Below are 22,714 nucleotides of genomic sequence, written 5' to 3'. Positions count from 1 at the left end.
CTTGCAACATGCCTACCAGCCCTTGAGCAGCCTTGTGGTCCTCTTGAACCTGCACGAGTCACTCTACCACATTCACCAGCCTCCTGAGGTTCATGCACATCTGTAAAAAGGTGAGTGTCTCAGGATACATCTTGGTGTCATTGCGCTGTCTATATCTTGGGTTTAGGCTGCCCTGTACCAGTACAAAATAAAAGATCAGGACTCTTACAAGCAGCTTAAGCCTGGTCTCACCTTACTTCAGTTCAGGTCCTTAGCCTGACTCCTTTGTTTGCTCCTTCCAGGAGTAAGCCACCAGACCAAACAGGTTCCCTCTACAGTGCCCCCCTTCTGGCTTGGAGGAGTAGATTTAAAGGGCTTCTTCAGGTTAAGTCCACAGATCAGCAATTGTTACCTCTCTCATAAGAACATGCCATACTGGGTCAGACCAAGGGTCCATCAAGCCCAGCATTCTGTTTCCAACAGTGGCCAATCCAGGCTATAAGTTCCTGGCAAGTACCCAAAAATCTAAGTCTATCCCATGGTACTGATGCTGGTAATAGCAGAGGCTATTTTTTAAGTCAACTTGATTAATAGCAGGTGATGGACTTCTCCTCTAAGAACTTATCCAAATATTTTTTAAACCCAGCTACACTAACTGCACTAACCACATCCCCTGGCAACAAATTCCAGAGTTTAATTGTGCGTTGACTGAAAAAGATTAGTTTTAAATGTGCTACATGCTAACTTCATAGAGTGCCGCCTAGTCCTTCTATTATCTGAAAGAGTAAATAACCAATTCACATTTACTCTTTATAGGTCTCTCATGGTTTTAAACACCTCTATCATATCCCCCCTCAGCCATCTCTTCTCCAAGCTGAACAGTCCTAACCTCTTTAGTCTTTCCTCATAAGGGAGCTGTTCCATCCCCTTTATTATTTTGGTTGCCCTTCTCTGTACCTTCTCCATCGCAACTATATCCTTTTTGAGATGTGATAACCAGAATTGTACACAGTATTGAAGGTGCGGTCTCACCATGGAGCGATACAGAGACATTATGACATTTGTTTTTTTCATCATTCCCTTGCTAATAATTCCTAACATTCTGTTTGCTTTTTTGACTGCCACAGCATACTGAACTGATGATTTCAATGTATTATCCACTAGGGATGTGCAGACCAAAAGTTTAAGTTCATAAGTCCATAAGTCGAAAGGGGGGTCCCATTTGCGGTCAATATGGACATATGGAGAATTCCATAAGTTGAGTCTATGTCCATATGTGCAAATAAAAATTTAAACCCCTCACCCGCCTTAATCCCCCCCCCCCCCCCCCAAGACTTACCAAAACTCCCTGGTGGTCCAGCGGGGTCAGGACGCCATTCCTGAACTCCTTTGCAAGGAGCACGTGACGTCAGCATCACGTCGGAGTGATGCGGCGTCACGTGATTCCCCTCGGGTTCGCTCCCGGACCCCTCGTTGGGCTCAAAAGGAACTTTTGGCCAGCTTGGAGGGGCCTCCTGACCCCCCCAAGCTGGCCAAAAGTGCCTTTTGGGCCCAACGAGGGTTCCGGGAGCGAAGCCGAGGGGAATCACGTGACGCCGCGTCACTCTGACGTGGCGCCGACGTCACGTGATTCCCCACGCGTCCGCTCCCGGACCCTCATGGAACTTTTGGCCAGCTTTGGTAAGTCGGGGGGGGGGGGGGATTAAGGAGGGTGAGGGGTTTAAATTTTTATTTAGATCAACAATCGCGATTTCCAACGTATTCAACATAGCTATGTTGAATAAGTTGGAAATCCGATCGTTTAAGCCTCATCTTTTTTTTAAGTTAAAAAAAAAAAAAAAGTTGCGTTTTCCATTTAAGTTCAAAACGAATGCACACCCCTATTATCCACCATGACGCCTAGATCTCTTTCCTGGGTGGTAGTTGCTCATATGAAACCTAACATCGTGTAACTATAGCATGGGTTATTTTTCCATATATGCATCACCTTGCACTTATCCACAATAAATTTCTTCTGCCATTTGGATGCCCAATTTTCCAGTCTCACAAGGTCCTCCTGCAATTTATCACAATCTGCTTGTGAATTAATTACTCTGAATAATTTGCAAATTTGATTACCTCACTCGTATTCCTTTCCAGATCATTTAAAAATATATTGAAAAGCACGGATCCCAGTACAGATCCCTGAGGCACTCCACTGCCCACCCCCCTCCACTGAGACAATTATCCATTTAATCCTGCTCTCTGTTTCCTGTCTTTTAACCAGTTTGTAATCCATGACAGAACATCGCCACCTATCCCATGATTTTTTACTTTTCCTAGAAGCCTCTTATGAGGAACTTTGTCAAATGCCTTCTGAAAATCCAGATACACTACATCTACCGGTTCACCCTCTATCTACATGTTTATTAACCCCCTTCAAAAAAGTGAAGCAGATTTGTGAGGCAAGACTTGCCTTGGGTAAAGCCATGCTGACTGTGTTCTATTAAACTCTGCCTTTCTATATGTTCTGTGATTTTGATCTTTAGAACAATTTCCACTATTTTTCATGGCACTGAAGTCAGGCTAACTGGTCTTTAGTTTCCCGGATCGCCCCTGGAGCCCTTTTTAAATATTGGGGTTACATGAGCCACCCTCCAGTCTTCAGTTACAATGGATGATTTTTTTTAATTCTTTATAACATTTTTAATACAAACTATTCATAGTTATATACAGAAAAACGTGGAGAAACAAAATATTTTCCCAATCAAATACAAACTATACCAATCTTCTACTGATTAACAGAGAAATTCCCATATGATTTAGGAGGAGAGTATGGAAAACATACAGGAGTTTAGACTAAGAAATTCTCTAAGGAAAAGGTCTAACATATATTCCAGCACCCTTTATTATACTTCTTGTATAATAAAGGGGATGACGTTAGCTGTTTCTTAGAAATCACAAACAATTTTAGTTGTTCAGGGGTGAAAAATATAAACCAATCCTCACCCTTCCTTACTAAGCACTTACATGGAAAGTGAAGAGAGAAGGAATATCCAATTTCTACAACTTCTTGCCTAATCTGTAAAAATGCTTTCCTTCTCATTTGGGTAGTGGATGCAAGGTCAGGAAAGATTTTTATAGGTGTTTCATAAAAATTAATTGGATATTTCACAAAATACTTTTTCATAACATCTTTTACATCATATTTAGAGGTAAAGGATACTAATAAGGTTCCTCTGTCTATAATTTCAACAGAGGAACTTTCCAAGAAATTAGTGAAATCATTGAGAGGTATATTTTCAGCAGATCTTGGCTGCCTCGCCTTAGGTAAAAAACAAACAAACATGTATTTACTGACAGAATTGTTTCAGAGGTAAATTCTAGGGATGTGAATCGTTTTTCAACGATTAAAATTATCGTCCGATAATGTTTATATCGTCTTAAATCGTTATAGAACACGATACAATAGAAATTCTAACGATTTATCGTTAAAAATCGTTAAATCGTGTTAGTGCGCACTAAATCGAGTTAGTGCGCACTAACTCCCCGTTAGTGCGCACTAACTCGATTTAGTGCGCACTAACTGAAAATGATACAAATAAACACTTTCCAGGTCACTGAAGGTCAGTTAGGAATGAATATGTGTTCCTATTGGCTGGCTGCCCTCTTATCTATTGATGTTACCAAGGTTACCACTGAGGTGATGGTTGGGGGGATGGGAAATGGAACTGGAAACTAACGAACACCAACAGAAAATGAAACAAAGTGTTCACACTTCCCAGGTCAGTAAAGGTCACTTAGGAATGAATATGTATGTATGTATTCCTATTGGCTGGCTGTGCTCTTATCTATTGATGTTACCAAGGCTAACACTGAGGTAATGGTTGGAGGGATGTGAAATGGAAACAGTTGGAAGCTTGACAAAAAAAGTAATGTAATGATCAGCACTCACGTGACTAGAACTTGTTTGTTTATTATTTTTGTTAGCAGGCACCTGAAATGCTAGTGCATGTTGAATTTGCCAATCACTGTGCATTTTAGAAAGGTGGTCCTGGCTGGAACTGTACACAGTTCAAATATATGTAATTGATTGTTGGTAAGTGTATTTTTTAAGTAGCCACACTGGCACAAGTATGTTTACTTTTCCTCCTACTTAACTCACTAGCTCAGCTTTGTAAGAAGGGCTTCTCTGCTTGTGTGTTGTTTTTGTTTGGTGTGAGGAGAGCAGAAACATCAGATCTTTATTCAATCTACTACAGTCATCTCTTACAGTGCCCTATCCCTATTAATACCAGGAGTGTTGTGATCTTCCTGCACACAGTGCCCTAACCCTGATACCAGTCTGAGACAGCTCCCTCCCTGCATTACTAGTGAGAGGCTGGCTTCACAGACAGGGGGGAGCTGCCTGACCCTCACTCCTGACTTCCCCCATGTCCCAGCTAGTGAATGGTGTGTGGGTGAGGGGGGGGGGGGAGGAGGATGGTGAAGTCTGAGACAGCTCCCTCCCTGCATTACTAGTGAGAGGCTGGCTTCACAGACAGGGGGGAGCTGCCTGACCCTCACTCCTGACTTCCCCCATGTCCCAGCTAGTGAATGGTGTGTGGGTGAGGGGGGGGGGGGGAGGATGGTGAAGTCTGAGACAGCTCCCTCCCTGCATTACTAGTGAGAGGCTGGCTTCACAGACAGGGGGGAGCTGCCTGACCCTCACTCCTGACTTCCCCCATGTCCCAGCTAGTGAATGGTGTGTGGGTGAGGGGGGGGGGGAGGATAGTGAAGTCTGAGACAGCTCCCTCCCTGCATTACTAGTGAGAGGCTGGCTTCACAGACAGGGGGGAGCTGCCTGACCCTCACTCCTGACTTCCCCCATGTCCCAGCTAGTGAATGGTGTGTGGGTGAGGGGGGGGGGGGGAGGATGGTGAAGTCTGAGACAGCTCCCTCCCTGCATTACTAGTGAGAGGCTGGCTTCACAGACAGGGGGGAGCTGCCTGACCCTCACTCCTGACTTCCCCCATGTCCCAGCTAGTGAATGGTGTGTGGGTGAGAGGGGGGGGGGGGAGGATGGTGAAGTCTGAGACAGCTCCCTCCCTGCATTACTAGTGAGAGGCTGGCTTCACAGACAGGGGGGAGCTGCCTGACCCTCACTCCTGACTTCCCCCATGTCCCAGCTAGTGAATGGTGTGTGGGTGAGGGGGGGGGGGGGGAGGATGGTGAAGTCTGAGACAGCTCCCTCCCTGCATTACTAGTGAGAGGCTGGCTTCACAGACAGGGGGGAGCTGCCTGACCCTCACTCCTGACTTCCCCCATGTCCCAGCTAGTGAATGGTGTGTGGGTGAGGGGGGGGGGAGGATGGTGAAGTCTGAGACAGCTCCCTCCCTGCATTACTAGTGAGAGGCTGGCTTCACAGACAGGGGGGAGCTGCCTGACCCTCACTCCTGACTTCCCCCATGTCCCAGCTAGTGAATGGTGTGTGGGTGAGGGGGGGGGGGGGGGGGGATGGTGAAGTCTGAGACAGCTCCCTCCCTGCATTACTAGTGAGAGGCTGGCTTCACAGACAGGGGGGAGCTGCCTGACCCTCACTCAAGCAGAGAAGCCCTTCTTACAAAGCTGAGCTAGTGAGTTAAGTAGGAGGAAAAGTAAACATACTTGTGCCAGTGTGGCTACTTAAAAAATACACTTACCAACAATCAATTACATATATTTGAACTGTGTACAGTTCCAGCCAGGACCACCTTTCTAAAATGCACAGTGATTGGCAAATTCAACATGCACTAGCATTTCAGGTGCCTGCTAACAAAAATAATAAACAAAGAAGTTCTAGTCACGTGAGTGCTGATCATCACATGTCAAGCTTCCAACTGTTTCCATTTCACATCCCCCCAACCATTACCTCAGTGGTAACCTTGGTAACATCAATAGATAAGAGCACAGCCAGCCAATAGGAATACATATTCATTCCTAAGTGACCTTTACTGACCTGGGAAGTGTGAACACTTTGTTTCATTTTCTGTTGGTGTTCATGAGTTTCCAGTTCCATTTCCCATCCCCCCAACCATCACCTCAGTGGAAACCTTGGTAACATCAATAGATAAGAGGGCTGCCAGCCAATAGGAACACATATTCATTCCTAACTGACCTTCAGTGACCTGGAAAGTGTCTATTTGTATCATTTTGAGTTAGTGCGCACTAACTCGAGTTAGTGCGCACTAACGGGGAGTTAGTGCGCACTAACTCGAGTTAGTGCGCACTAATCGGAAAAAACGATTTTTAACGATTTTTCAATGAAATAATCGTGCCAAACACGATTTTCTTCTCCTGCCACACGATTTCTATCATTAAGACGATATGGAAAACGATTCACATCCCTAGTAAATTCTAATACATCAATCATACATTTTTTTTAAGGTCACATAAGGTATCTCTCCCACTACCCAGGGAAAATTCAATATTCTAATATTTAAGTGTCTGGCATGGTTTTCGAGAAATTTAATTCTTCTAGCCAAACTTTCATGGTCTTTAACCACTGAGGCATTAAATTCTTGTATCATCTTAATGTTAGCTTCACACTCCACTGATTTATTAGATGTAAGATTAGCTTGGTCCTGGACATCTTTTAAACTTTTTTTTTTAAACCATATTTTATTGGGAACAGTATCTTTTAAACTTTTATTCAACTGAGTATATTGAATTTCAGTCTTTGAACTCAGATTAGTAAATGCAATCCTGAAACTTACTATCAAATCCCACAATGCGTCCATTGTCACAACAGCCGGTTTTGCAGGGATCGTAAATGGCTCACCACTTCCAAGAGGACCGGGTTGTTGTATTGCGGGTCCCAATGCCAAGCTCAGCCTGGCTTCCTCGGTGTCGATAGCAGAAACTGCACTCTCCACTCCCATCACTGAAGATTGCAGGGGGGTTATCATGGGGTCGAGAATCTGCAGAGAAATGCTATCTGCTTTCACCTCCCCGTCGGGTCTCAACGCAACTCCTTCTCCCATGGCCTCTATGAAAGTCGCCCCTCATGCTCTTTGCGCCGGCAGTTGACACAGCTTTGGGCTCAGGGAAACCTCCTCAATCGGTGATGTCGACACTTCCAAATCGGCTCGCACACAAGGATCCTTGGTCCCTGGATTCAGTGCTGGCATGGACATAAACCTGGTGATCTCCAATTGTACAGGAGAAAAAGGAGGTGGTTCGGGGAGGAGTTAAGATGGCGGCAAAAGTGGACGCCGGTGAGCGTTGCTCTCTGATTTCCTTCTGTGAATTACCTACAATGCCTGCGAAATGCAAGGCAAAGGTTCGGGTATATCCTACAATGGATGATTTTAATGATAGGTTACAAATTTTTACTAATAGATCTGAAATTTCATTTTTGATTTCCTTCAATTTGTCAATTAGGCCTACCACATTTTCTAGGTTTACCGTGATTTGATTCAGTCCATCTGAATTATTACCCATGAATACCTTCTCCGGAACGGGTATTTCCTAAATATCCTCTTCAGTAAACACCGAAGCAAAGAAATAGTTTAATATTTCCGCGATGTCTTTATCTTCTCTAAGGGTCCCTTTAACCCCCTTGATCATCTAATGGTCCAACTGACTCCCTCACAGGCTTTCTGCTTCGGATATATTTTTAAAAGTTTTTACTGTGAGTTTTTGCCTCTATGGCCAACTCCTTTTCAGATTCTCTCTTAGGCTGTCTTATCAATGTCGTACATTTAACTTGTATCTATTTGCAGATGCCATTATTTACAGTGAATAAAAATCTTTATCTTGTCAGTACAAGCATTCCTTGGCATGTTATTGCTGGTGGGGATTGGTTTCAGCAGTAAGGGCTCTGGTTATTACAAAGCATTCAAAGATTTGGTCATCATACCCGTACACCTAAAGCGACCCCTAAGCCCTTTTCTTGCAAATCCAAATTGATTTTATCAAATTGCCTTTATGTAAAAAAAAAATTACAAAGATGCATGCAGTGAATCAAGATAGCAAATCCAAACACTTTCCACACACTTTTTTTATCTGATTCTTGAGCTCAAATATGTGTTAATTGTTGTTTGTCTTTGTGTTATTTGTGTATACGTATATGAATTTGTCTGTATATTTGTTCCTATGATAATGTCTGAACACTTAAGTTGTTATGATGGAATCTTCTTACTGATTAATTTGAATTTGTTTTGCTGCTCTTATATTAGAGGCTATGCTTCAATATCAAAAGAAATACACCATACTGGCAGACACCACGCGTCACTGATTTCAGAAATCATCCCATCCTTTCCATCCTTTGTAACAAAAGCCATCAGAAGCCATCATGTTCCCTTCATTATATGAACTGAAATGTTTACACTTTTTGCCTGATTTTCTCTTTATGTTTGTCTTGTTATATGCCTTACCTAGATGCTGTTTTTCTTGCTTTTATGAGTCAATGTACTATTTGCAGATGCCATTATTTAGACAGAATTAATGCAGTTTTTCCAAGTGTTTTGTAGCATTTTCCAATCCTATAATTTCTAATACGTTTATGCATTTACTTGCTGAGTCAGATTTATTTATTTATTTATTTATTTAAATTTCTATACCGGTATTTGGTTGGGTACCGTCATATTGGTTTACACAATTATATGGCTGGAGGCTGGGAACAGCATGGGAGTGCAGGCCAAATGTGAGATAAGAAATGTTGTGAACACGGGGCTAGTGGACCCTTGGGCCAGCCTACAGGAGACTTGGGAAGGACTTCACTGGTCTCGACTGAACAGGCCAGGAAGCAGACTTCTGGCTGTCAGGCAGAAGCGGTTTCACCCTGGAAGCTGGTACTCCCCCGGGAGATGCCCTTGGGAGTCCAGCCACTAGGACTTAGGAGATTCACCCTGGAAGTCAGAGCCCCCCCGGGAGGAGCCCGTAGGGGCCCGACCGCTGGGACTTAGGCGAGGCAGTTGATGGAGAGGAAGCAGACGAATATCAGGCTTGGCTGAGGCAGGCTGGAACCCGGCTTGGGCTGTAGACAGGCTGGAACCCGGTTTGGGCTGTAGACAGGCTGGAACCCGGTTTGGGCTGTAGGCAGGCTGGAACCCGGTTTGAACTGTAGGCAGGCTGGAACCCGGTTTGGGCTGACTGGCAAGAACCCGGCTTGGGCTGGCTGGCAAAAACCCGGCTTGGGCTGGCTGGCAGAACCCGGCTTGGGCTGGCTGGCAGGAATCTGGCTTGAACTGTAGACAGGCAGGCAGGAACCCGGTTTGAACTGTAGACAGGCAGGCAGGCAGAAACCGGCAGGCAGGCAGGCAGGAACGGAGAAGCCAAGACGCTGGTTGACTCCAGGGCTCGAGGCAACGGCGAGGGAACCATGTTGCAAGGCACTGATCAGATGTCTGCGGTGGCCCTAAGTAGGCCGCGGCATCTGACATCAGACTCGGGGCGGAGCCACCCTCCGGCAGGAAACTGTCTAGAAAAGCATGGGGCGTTCGCACGCGCGGGCCTAGAGGCAGACCCGCAATGGTGTCTCCCCCGCGGGGACGCCCAGATCCCGACTCCGCTTCATTCCCAGCCGGCAGGAATCCTCGAGGTAAGGACCGGGACGTGAGCTTCATGGATCGGACCGCAACAAAAAGTTATAACAAACAAGAGAAAGCGCTGCGTGAGCAGAATGTGTGACTTCTGAGATGTGCATGAAGGGAAAGTTACCAGCTGATGTAAGTAATGAGCGAAGGGAGGAGGGAAAATTATGCGAGCCATGTTTATCAGTGTATAAAAGGATAATGCAAATTTAAAACAATAAGTAAACAGCATTGCACGAGAAGCAGAATGTTTTTGTAATCGGCTGCGTTTACTTCCTGAAGGGAAACACAATCTTCTCGTTCCATTCGGTTTCCGCTAGTTGCTATTTATCATTCACTATTCACTATCTGCTGTCTTGGTTTATTGTATGCATGCATGAAATGAACAAAGCCTGTCAGCTTTAATAAGATCTTTAAGCTACTTAATAAATGTTATGTTTAGAGACTGAAAGTGTGTTTCGTCACTGGCTATCTCTGGGGAGAGAAACCAGGCAGGGTAAATTCAGGGTTTTAACATTTTTTTTACCATCCCATTCAACAAACTTGCCAATGCTTATGCTTTATCCTATTTTCTTCTGTTGGATCCTTCTTCCAATTTTTGAATGAAGATTTTTTGCCCAAAATAGCCTCTTTCACCTCACCTTTTAACCATGCTGGTAATTAGAGATGTGAATCGTGTGATCGATCGTCTTAACGATCGATTTTGGCTGGGGGGGAGGGAATCAGATCGTCGCGGATTTGTTTTTTTTAAAATCGTGTAAATCGTAAATCGGGGGAGGGCGGGAAAACCGGCACACTAAAACAACCCTAAAACCCACCCCGACCCTTTAAAATAAATCCCCCACCCTCCCGAACCCCCACAAAATGTCTTAAATTACCTGGGGTCCAGTGGGGGGGGTCCCGGTATGATCTTCCACTCTCGGGCCACGGGTGCATTAATATAAATGGCGCCGGCGCTACCTTTGCCCTGTCACAGGGCAAAGGTAGCGCCGGCGCCATTTTGGTTCCTGTCCCCCGACGTCACGAGCGCAGGAGATCACTCCCGGACCCCCGCTGGACCCCCAGGGTCTTTTGGTCGGCTTGGGGGGCCTCCTGACCCCCACAAGACTTGCCAAAAGTCCAGCGGGGGTCCGGGAGCGACCTCCTGCACTCGAATCGTATTGCCGTATTGCAAAATGGCGCCAGCCGTATGGCCGTATTGCCGTATTGCAAAATGGCGCCGGCCGTATGGCCCTATGGCCGGCGCCATTTTGCAATACGGCAATACGATTCGAGTGCAGGAGGTTGCTCCCGGACCCCCGCTGGACTTTTGGCAAGTCTTGTGGGGGTCAGGAGGCCCCCCCAAGCTGGCCAAAAGTCTCTGGGGGTCCAGCAGGGGTCCGGGAGCGATCTCCTGCGCTTGTAACGTCGGGGGACAGGAACCAAAATGGCGCCGGTGCTACCTTTGCCCTGTCATATGACAGGGCAAAGGTAGCGCCGGCGCCATTTCTATTAACGCACCCGTGGCCCAAGAGTGGCCCAAGAGTGGCCCAAGAGTGGAAGATCACACCGGGACCCCCCCCCCCACTGGACCCCAGGTAATTTAAGACATTTGGGGGGGGTTCGGGAGGGTGGGGAATTTATTTTAAAGGGTCGGGGTGGGTTTTAGGGTTGTTTTAGTGTGCCGGTTTTCCCGCCCTCCCCCTTCCCCTCCCCCTTCCCCCGATTTACGATTTTTGACGATAAATCGGGGGAATTCCTATTGTATCGCGCCTCTAACGATTTTTGACTATTTAAAATATATCGGACGATATTTTAAATAGTCAAAAAACGATTGACATCCCTACTGGTAATTGTTTGCCTTCCTTCCACCTTTCTTCATGTGTGGAATACATCTGGACTGTACTTCTAAGATGGTATTTTTTAACAATGTCCATGCCTCTTGCACACTTTTTACCTTTGTAGCTGCTCCTTTCAGTTTTTTTCTAACTACTTTTCTCATTTTATTGAAGTTTTCCTTTTGAAAGTTTAGCACTAGAGCTGTGGATTTGCATACTGTCCCCCATCCAGTCATTAATTCAAATTTGATCATATTATGATCACTATTGCTAAGCGGCCTCACCAACGTTACCTCTCTCATGAAATCCTGTGCTCCAATGAGAAATAGATCTAAAATTGCTCCCTCTTTCTTCTGTTCCTGAGCCAATTGCTCCATAAAGCTGTCATTTATTCCATCCAGGAACTTTATCTCTCTAGCATATCCCAATGTTACATTTACCCAGTCAATATTGGGTTAATTATAGGGATGTGAATCAGGCTTCGGACAATTGAAAATATCGTCGATATTTTCAATATCGTCAGAAATCGGGGACTCCCCCAAAACGATAGGAAAACCCCACAATATTGTTTGTGGGGGTTCTCTTATCGTTTTGGGGGAGGGCGTGAAAAAAGGCCCACAAAAATAACCCCTAAACCCACCCCAACCCTTTAAAACTAATCCCTTAGCTTCCCCCACCCTCCCGACCCCCCCCAAAAAAACTTTTTACAAGTACCTGGTGGTCCAGTGGGGGTCCCATTTTTAAAGATGGCGCCGGCCATCCAGTGCTCCCTCCATGTGACAGGGGCCGGCCAATGGCACGGATACCCTGTTACATGGTAAGGGCAAAGGCCATCGGCGCCATTTTTATTAGTGGCAGCCGACGGCCCAGAGCGGGAGATCGCTCCCAGGACCCCCACTGGACCACCAGGTACCTGTAAAATGTTTTTGGGGGGGTCAGGAGGGTGGGGGAAGCTAAGGTGTTAGTTTTAAAGGGTCGGGGTGGGTTTTTTGTTTATCGGCTCGGGCGCAGCCGATAAACAAAACCGCGATCGAGCCGGAAGAAAAAAAAACATGATGTGAATCGGAACCGGAATCCGAGCTGATTCCGGTTCCGATTCACATTTCTAGTTAATTATAATCTCCCATTATTACTGCACTACCAATTTGGTTAGCTTCCCTAATTTCTCTTAGCATTTTACTGTCCATCTCACCATCTTGGCCAGGTGGACAGTAGTACACTCCTATCACTATACTCTTCCCCAACACACAAGGGATTTCTACCCATAAAGATTTGATTGTGCATTTAGTCTCATACAGGATCTTTATCCTGTTGGACTCTATGCCATTCCGGACATAAAGCACCACCCCGCTTCTCAGATGCTCCTTTCTGTCATTGCGATATAATTTGTACCCTGCTATAGCACTCTCCCATTGGTTATCCTCCTTCCACCATGTCTCTGAGAAGCCAATTAAATCTATGTCATCATTCAATGCTATACATTCTAATTATCCCATCTTACTTCTTAGACTTATGGCATTAGTATACAAACATTTTAAAGTGTGTTTTTTTTTTGTTTGTATTTTCATTCTGCATTTTAATTGATAGGGATAAATTGGAATTTTTTTAGCTCAGGTGAGTTTTTAATTACAGACACTTGGACTACTTTTCTTATTATTGGAACCTCACTGTTGGGATGCCCTAATTCTAATGCATCATTAGTATCCTTTGAAGATACCTCCCTCCAAACCATGCGCTGCTGAGCGACTGTCAGCTTTCCCCTTTGTTCTAGTTGAAAAGCTGTTCTATCTCCTTTTTTAAAGGTTAGCACCAGTGGCCTGGTTCTACCCTGGTTAAGGTGGAGCCCATCCTTTCGGAAAAGTCTCCCACTTCCCCAAAAGGTTCCACAGTTCCTTACAAAACTGAATCCCTCTTCCTTGCACCATCGTCTCATCCATGCATTGAGATTCCGGAGCTATGCCTGCCTCTGGGTACCAGCGCATGAAGTCTGCAAAAGTGCCCCCAGGCCCATGAGGCTGTGCCTGGATGCACACTAAAATTGGGAACACTGTATGTGTGCACACACCAAGCTTGTAACTACAAAAGAGGCCCACCGGGGATTTGGCTTCAGAGAGCACTGCTGTCCCAATAATATATATGTGAGTCTGCAAAACTGCCCAGTGCCCACTGATGCTCAGTCAGTGCACTGCGTGTCTTCTTGGCTTAAAAGAGCACAAAGAGACAGCCTGAGTTCAATAAAAAAAACCAAACTGCAGTTAAATAAAAAGGATGGCTTGCTTGGCACAGCAGCAAAAATGAAGAAATATATTTTTCAATGGAAAATTCTATCAAAGTAGCAAGCAATTTAATATTTCTCCCATCCACAACACCCAAATCCTGCTTGCAACATACCCCAAGGGGTAAAATAAGCAGAAAAATGCCACTGCCAGCAACTTCTCTCAATGGCATGGAGAGATTGTCTCAGATCAATTAAAAAAAAGTGCGGTCAAAAAAAGCTTGGCTACGCTAGCTGGCTGGCGGCAGCACTGCAGCCAAATCGAACAAATATCTTTTTCAATGGAAAATTCTATCAAAGTAGCTAGCAATTGAATACAGATTTCAGACACTCAAACTAGCTCTGAGTGCAGCCACCTCCCCGGACCACCTCCCCAGACCATCCCCACCAAGAAAGAGCGTGGCATGCCGCGTGCTTAACGTATAAATAGTGCTGCATCATCAGGAATAGCGTCACAGAGCACTGAGTGAGAGCGGTGATTGGTTGCATTAGAAAAATGCTTAGCTCTGATAGGTTGCATTCTGGTCTCCTTGCCAACCTGTCTGACCCACTCTGTGACAGGGCTGTGAGGTCACTTATGGCTCACAGGAAAGGGATGGTTTTTGCTATCTCCTATTTCAAACGGCCACTAAGAAATCACTGCGAGCCAAAAGAATGAAACTAATATATGTTGTATTCGTGGGGGATCACGATGCGTTTTGCGAACCCACAAATACAACGAATAGGGATGTATACGTTGCGGATTGCCAATACGTTGCAAATGAATGCACATTCCTAGTAGATAATAAAATCTCATTCAAGTTGATAATCCTATATCTTATATGTACAGATAAAACAGGATTTTATACCAAGGAGATGGATATCAGATATATATTCAGTGTTTACCTCTGGGTTAGATGGTTCAGTTAGAATCCTACTTAATGCTGAAAAAGCTTTTGACAGAGTTAGGTGTAAATATCTATGGGCAGTTTTAGAACAAATATCTAACCATTCTATTCCAATGTCAGTGTAAATGAATTGGATACTGCACAGTTTAACACATTCTTCCTTATCACTCTGTTTGCATTAGTAATCAAATTACTAGTTAATAGGGAAAGAGAAACTCCTCATTGAAAGGCATTAAAATGAATTGAATTGAGAATACAATTTCATTGTGAACAGATGATGTACTATTATATAACTCTAATCCTGAATGTCTGTTACTCCCATTTGAACAATTAACAACTGAATATGGAATACAGTATATGACAGAAAATGAAATAAATTCACTTAAAATTGAATATATTATTCTAAAAAGACTAATTCAAAATCAGGGTATAAGAAACTCAGGTCATAGCATAAATAGAAATAACTTTAAATGCTTAGATATACATAAGTAGAAGACATCATTTTCAAAGAGTTATGGGCCGGATTTTAAAAGGGTAACGTGCCTAAGGTATGTGCGTAACCCTTTTAAAACACCCCTGCGCGCGCTGAGCCTATTTTGCATAGGCTCGGCGGCGCGCGCAAGTCCCGGGGCTTCGCAAGGGGGGGGAGTATCAGGGGCGTCTTGGGTGGGCGGCGCAAATTTCGGGGCATTCCGGGGGCATGTTGGGGGTGTGGTGCTGGCCTCCGAGGTCGAGGCCTCCGGACAGCCCCCGGGTTGGGTGATGGCGCGCCAGCAGCCCGCTGCCGCGTGCAGAGTTACGCCTGCCAGAGGCAGGCGTAACTTTCCCAACAAAGGTAGGGGGAAGGTTTAGATAGGGCCAGGGTGGTGGGTTAGGGAGGGGAAGGGAGGGGAAAGTGTGGGGGGGGGGTGGAGGGAATGGGCAGCGCGCGCAGGGCTCGGCGCATGCAAGTTGCACAAATGTGCACCCCCTTGCGCGCACCGACCCCAGATTTTATAAGATACGTGCGGCTACGCGCGTATCTTATATAATCTGGCGTACTTTTGTTCGCGCCTGGTGAGCTAACAAAAGTACGCACACACTTAGATTTATAAAATCTACCCCTATGTGAACAGGTGTGTGCATAACATTAGTATATATGAACTTAAGTAGCATGTATGCATGTATATGACATTTTATAAACCTCAAGCATATGTAGGTACTTGCAGTGCTGAGCGTACATCTTAGCGGGAAAAGGAAAGGAATAATCTGAGGTGTTTGGAATGGGGATGGGGAGTCTACAGGACGGGGTTGAAAAGAACACACACAAGTTGCTATTTTGTAAACAGTATGGGGTAGGCTTTTAAAGAAGTGTGTGCGTGTCCATATGCGGGTGCTACCCGATGCACACACATGGATGCGCCGATTTTATAACATGCGTGCGCGCTGGCGCACGCATGCTATAAAATCGTTGGGCTGTGTGCACATGTGCCCGGGTTTTGTAATCTGAGTGCATATGTGCGGACAGCGTGTGTGAGGGGGTGTAGAATTCTGCAAATTTCGCACGGAGATGCATCCCGGCCTTCCCCGGTTCCCTACCCCATTACCTAACCTCCCTTCCCCTTCCCCCCCTATCCTCCCAACCCCCAAAATATAACCTACCTTTTTTTTTTCTTTTTTTTAAAATTGCTGCTCCTCCGAAGCAGAAGCAACTTGCACGGGCCGTCCGGCTGCCAGCGCACGCTTCCCCGGCACAGCAGCAAATGGCCACTGTACCGACCACCTCCTGCCCTGCCCTTTACAGGCCCTGGCACTTAATTGCGTACCAGGGTTTATGCTCGTGGCCAGGCCCATTTGAAAATTGGCCTGGTGCGCATAAGGCCCGGCCATGTGCATAAACCCTAGGATTTACACGCGGGGCGAAATTCAAATCTATTCATATGTGCATACATTACTGAACTTGTCTGTTCGCTTTTATACCTGCTAACTGACTTATGCAATTGAAATCGCAATTATCTTTCGTTTGAAGATTTTGGGTTGAAGGGATGGGTGAACCATAGGGGGTTCAAAATGAAGTGCTGAAAGATCTAGGTGAACTACTGAATATCTGGCTGAACTGATGGAGGTATAGCTGAACTGGTGATTCCAAGTATAGGCACAATATTTTCAGAAGCAGAGTATGCACATATTTTATTAAAAAATTAAAAATACCTTCTTATACATTTATTTCTCTGTTATTATGCACATAAAGTATACACATGCATTTTTATAAAATGAGTAGAGAAAATGAGTTCCTGCATTAGAAATTATGATTTTTTTATTATGTATATTTCATACTTACTCCACCACGAACCTCTGTAATGTGTGCGGATAACAAGTCCTTTTAAATACAAAATAAATAACTAAGAAATTTAAGCATATACTGAAACATAGGCGCATACTTTCAGGTAACAAATATGCAGTATTTTATAAACTGTGCTGTTTCCGCCACAGTGTTTATAAAATACTAATATAATTCTCCATGGGTCCACTTTTCCATGTAAATGGTGTACCATGGACAGTTTTAAAGTTCAGCTGATAATGAATTTAAAAAACATACAGAAATAACCATGCATCACTTATTACTAAAACCAGGGATAAGCTGGTCTGATGGAATGTTAGCAATTACCTTGAAAGGGAGAACATAAGTCATCAGGGGCCATTCAGTTTCTAGATCAGTATGCCTTTTTCAATAACTTCCTGTGCCATTTCCAGCCAGAACTTTCAAGCAGATAAATAAATTTTTATTACCTACATCTGAGGGAAAAAAGAAACTACACCAAATTAAACTTAAAACGTTCTACTTTAATAAAAAAGATATTTGAACCTTCCAAGTTTTGGACTTGCTTATTTGGCAATTCAAGCAGCATTTCTGGCCCAATGCATCACAGATAGTATAAAAACAAATACTGCTTGGGTATTGATAGGTCAGATGTTCTGGCCGCAGATCTCAATACAAAATTTACCATTTTTGTATGATGCCATTCTGTTTTTGCAAACTCTAGAAAAGAATGGTTAAGAGACACAAGTTAAAGAACAAAATTACCTAATTATGTGAATTTGTGATGTATCCACATTTTATACCGGTATTTTGTACCTGTAAATTTGTGATGTATCCACATTTTGTACCGGTATTTACCACAGAACAGTAGTTGGGATGGAGCAACTATGGTCTTTAATTGATATTATTTCTCTGTATTTAAAAGTTTCAACCAATTAGAAAAAAAAAAAGCAATTCAAATTGGATAAAAATGATTGTTTTTATAAATCCCTAAAGACAATCATTAATGTTCCCTCACAAAAGGGAGAATTTAGTGTAGATGATCATTTATCACCTTTAATAAGAATGCTACACAACCCATGTAAGCAAGTGTGTTTGTCAAAGCTATCTACACAATGAGTGTTATGCATCTTCAGCTGAAAACATTAATGTGATCCATATCAGAGATAAACAGAATCAGAAAATGAATACCTTAATTCAAAAGAGAACATAACCAAATAAATGAGAGGCTACACATCTCCCACGTGGCAAGAACTTAAATGGGTGACAAAATTCCTTATCTCCAGATTAAATGGTGGACTCCAGAGCATGACACATGCTGGAAGAGCTCTGATGAGAGAGATATGTATGCACATTTTTATCCAGAAATATCCACCTTCTAAGAAGCAGCTGTAAGAGAGATGAGTACAATTCTGAGTAAACAAATTCAAAATTATCATGAATTTCAGGTACAGTGAATGTAATAAATCAGAGCGATACCGTTGACAAATAATGACAGTAGCTGCAATATGGAGGATAATTTTAAATTGTGTGCATAAGTTACCAGATACACCCATATAAGTATGTGCACACAATGTTATGCCTGTATTTTATAAACTGTGTGGTGAGAGCTGCACAACTTATTAAATACCACGTATATCCACCACAAAAGTTTGCACTTATCTTTTCAATAAGCGCACATTTTTTTAATGCGGGAAACTGCATCATTTCTGAATGTTTTATAAAAATACATGTGCGTTTTTTATTTGTGAAATAATTCTAAGCATGGATTTACTGCAATTTATACGCAGAGGTAGGTATTTTATAAAGTATGCGCATACTCCATTTATGAAACTAATTACTTGAGAGTGTGCATTTGATCACCAGTTTGCCAATACCTCCATCTAGACCCTCCACCACTTCACCCTGACTCCCCCACCATTTTACCCAGATCACCCATCCAAAAACTGCAGACAAAAGAAAAGTGCAATTTCAGTTCCATAACTCAATTAGCAGGTGAAAAAAATTAGTAATGCATGGACTTCAAAACCCTGTCCTGGAACACTCCTAAACCACCACCCATTTTTTCTTTGTAGACATTTGCATATGATATTGCTAGTGCGCTCACACTGCAGGCTTTTACAGAACACTACTTGCACACGTACATGCTGCTTACTTATGCTACTTCCAGTTTCACACACTGAAATCATTTAATATTACCCCTTAATGGCTGGTCACTCAAGTCTAATAGTTGCTCAGTTGTGAGAAGTAATATGTCAAAAATCTCTTAATTTCTATAAAGTTTGATTCACTCTCACCCCCAATTTGGGATTTATAAAAATTTCCAGCAAAAATGGATTGGACATTAAAGGTGAAAAAAAACGTATTTATATCCTATGTTTTGAAAAAAACAGAAAAGAGGCTCCATGCATCTTTCAGATGTGGGATTTTAGCCTGGCCCCTGCTATCCAGTATGTGACATGTTCTTAAGCTCAATAGAATACACATGAAATGCTTCATCCCCTTTCAGACATGCACATTTGTGCTGCTGATGTCAGTAAAATCTGGAAAAGGTTGGAGGAAATACATGGAGCATATTCATGGCATAACTGCAAAATATAGGCAAGAATCCAGAAAATGCTTCAGTCCCACACTGCTCTCATCATTCAGTCTCATTTACATTTCCTGCTCCACATAAAACAATAGGAAAAAAGCAACATAAATATACACAGATAATACTCATATTTTCTGTCCGTCAATAACTGCAATGACTTACAAAGCATTAAAGGGGCAACTTACAGATAGCATGTATACTTGTAAAGTCCATAGATGTTTTTACTGCATGTACTAAATGCCAATTTTTAAAGAGTCAGTACACACCTGCATACTTTACACCTTTTTTGTATGTGTGATGTGTCAAGAAGGGTGAAATAGCTTGTGCATCTGTGCAAATTCCATGTGGGAATGCTGTTTTCCTCTCCCCAACCTAAACAAGCCCCTGCAAGCATCTCCTCAGATTCCAGTTAAATGTACTTGTGAGATGGAAGCCTATGCATGCTTTTACCTTGGCAGAGAGGGCAATTATCAGCCAGACTAAATTCACAAAGGAAAACCTTTTTTTCTTGTTTACACTTATTTCCTTAATTGAGTGCTTTCTTCCTGCTCATTAAAATCACGGCACTAGCTGCTTAGCAAACTCGAGGAAGACATATTCCAATTTTTCAGAGCTAGGCTGGTGTTTTTGCTAAGAATATTTAGTAGATTGTCATTTCTTGTGAGGGGATGTGTATGATGCAGAAAATGTGAGACAGTGGAGTGGTGGTGTATGTGCTAAAATAGATGTCTGAGAGTTTGGTGTGTTTACAAGTAGGTGTCATAATAGATTCTAAAAAAGCATATAATAGTGCTACCTAGTGCTATAATATGTGGAATGTATGCTTGTAATGGAATCTTGAATTGACATAGAAGATAATGTGTGGCTAGGCCCATCATTATGGCCAGGCGTTAGGGGGCATTGCCTCCTCCAGGGTGTATATCCTTTGACACTGGGAAAATGATTGAAATGTATGTGCCAGCAGCAGATGAAAAGTCAGAAAGAGTGCACATCTCCTTCTACCATCCAAGTTGAGAAGATGACAGAGAAAGAGGGACTGGGATTAGGATGGAAGAGTGCAAACATGCTCGCTTGCCCTGCGTGCTAAAATGCATAGTTATAGCCATAATTGGGAACTTTTAATTTCCAGTCTGCTTGTGACTAATGTGGATTAGTGGGTTGGGATATGTTGGGGTGAGGGAGTTATGTGACCTTTCTCTATACTCCCCTTTCCCTCATTCTCACACACACACTCACACACTCTTTCTTTCTTACTCTCACTCTCTCTTTATCCCAACCCCAGGACACCCCTCTGCCCTGCCTCCTGGCCTGACCCACCAGCTTCTAACTCTTCCACTTGTTCATCCACAGCTGCCTCCGGCCTGTGTGGGCTGTTACATCGCTGTCTCCTCCTTTGTGCTCATATAAAGCAACACCACTCCTTCTACTCTTTCAGGCCTACACTGGCTGACATAACTCTTCTTCATTCTTTTGCCCCTAATGGGTTAAAGTGACACCACTGCCTCCTCTGAGCCTCCATGGACTGATACAATTCCTTTTTCTGGCCCACACGGGTTTATATAATGACACTTCCTCTTTCAGGTCCTGCGCAGGCTGACTCATTGCTAATACCCGGAGCTTTCTGGTGTTTGCCAAGCAACCTATACATTTCATGAAGTCCTTACATGAAATCTGAGCTCCTCGATGGTTTAAAGTATGTATGAAAGGGGCTCTGAAACTAGTCCTAGTCACTAAAATTTGAGCGGAATCATCTTGTAGTAAATGTTAAAGGATGTCACTTATCTTTCTCTGTTGGGTTACTGTGATCAGTCATTGTGGCAGAGGCTTATAAGGGTATTTGGTATAATCCTTTAAGTGAGTGTTATGAGAGATAACCACAAGATTGAGTTTGTATGGGATCAATATTATTACGCTCATCGGTCGCAGACGGCTGCGACTGCTGTTGCTCATCTCCTTCTTTGCAGCTTTGACTCCATGGGGAAGGCTTGCGGCCTCCGCGCTATCACCAGCCTGCCTACCAGTCCAGGGCCTCCCAGGATGCTGCCGACCACCATCTTGCCCTCAGAATTCCCTAGACGCGCGCGTGCACGGGCCAGTCTTAAGCGCATCATGGCGGGAACCTTGGGGGCGTCCCCTCCAGATGACGTCATCCTTCCAGGACATTTAAGCCGGCTGGCCCTGCCTACCTATGACCTGGCAATGAGTTCCCTCATTTCTCAATCCGGTTCGCTCACTTCGGACTTCCTGTTCCAGTTCCTGCTATTTTGGCGTGAGACACTCTGGGTACCTGCTCCTCGGGGGCCCTTCCTTGTCTCTAGCTATCCGCTCCTTGGAGGGCCTTCTGCCTTGAACTACCACTTGTCCCATTCCTCGGGGCTTCTCCTGGAACCTTCGCCACTGTGAGTACTTCCACTCTGCAGGCCACTACTGCACCATCTCTAGTGAGGAACCCTCATCGGTGTACCCCGTGCTGCGGACCACTACTGTGTCATCGCTAGTGAGGACCCTTCATTGGTGTGCCCTGCTCCACGGACCACTACTGGATCATCTACTGAGGAGACTCATCAGTGTACCCTGCTCCACAGACCATTGCTGTATCTCCACTACAGAGGTATTCCCTTTGGGTATACCCCATCGCACAGACTCTGTGTCTTTCTCCTGCACTCCTCGCTTCACGGGCAGTGCCTCTCTATCTCTCTAATAAAGACTCTATTCCACAGCTGTGTCTGACATTTGCTGAGACCTCGCCTCCCGACGGTGAGACTCACAGGGCTCCTCCCTGTGGGTGGTACTATCTCTCACTTCAGCCCAGGGCCCACATATCTACAAATCCTAACAAATATAAGGGGGTGTTCAGACCAAGACTTTTAATTCCTGATGCAGAGTTCTGTGCGTTGAGTGCGGAGCTTCATAGTTCCTTGGAGAGCATCTGGTCTACTGATTTCAGCAAAGGTAAAGGCATGGGAGACCAGTGAACCGTTAATGGGCTTCTGGATGGTGGCCGGTGACAACCCAGGAGTATGGGACATAATAGTCTTGTGAACACCTTTCGGAAAGTGGGTGAACTGTTTTGAGAGGAACTATGACTGAGAGGAATTCTGTGTGGGTATGTGAGTACTAAACACTGAGCTATATTTAGAGGCAGAATTTTTTGTTGGTTTTTCTTTGTTGTTAGTTGCTGCTAATCAATGCTGCAAGAGCCTGTGAACACCTCCTACTGAAAAAACAGAACAAGCTGGCCTGCTACAGATCCTTACAGAAAAACTAAACACTAGCAAACTCCTTAACCTCTGTCACATATGCAGAATACAAAAAGACCCTCACCAAATAC

General features: G+C 44.1%; 1 protein-coding gene across 2 annotated transcripts in view; it reads left to right on the top strand.

Moving 5' to 3' along the window:
* Nucleotides 1–22,714, top strand: part of BANK1 (B cell scaffold protein with ankyrin repeats 1) — an 894,626-nt gene that overhangs the window by 280,045 nt on the left and 591,867 nt on the right. The gene's annotated exons all lie outside the window — the stretch shown is intronic.

The sequence above is a fragment of the Rhinatrema bivittatum genome, chromosome 1 (genome assembly GCF_901001135.1).
Source record: "Rhinatrema bivittatum chromosome 1, aRhiBiv1.1, whole genome shotgun sequence".
NCBI lineage: Eukaryota > Metazoa > Chordata > Amphibia > Gymnophiona > Rhinatrematidae > Rhinatrema > Rhinatrema bivittatum.
Note: the sequence above shows the minus strand (reverse complement) of the source record. Positions and strands in the feature narration are given on the sequence as shown.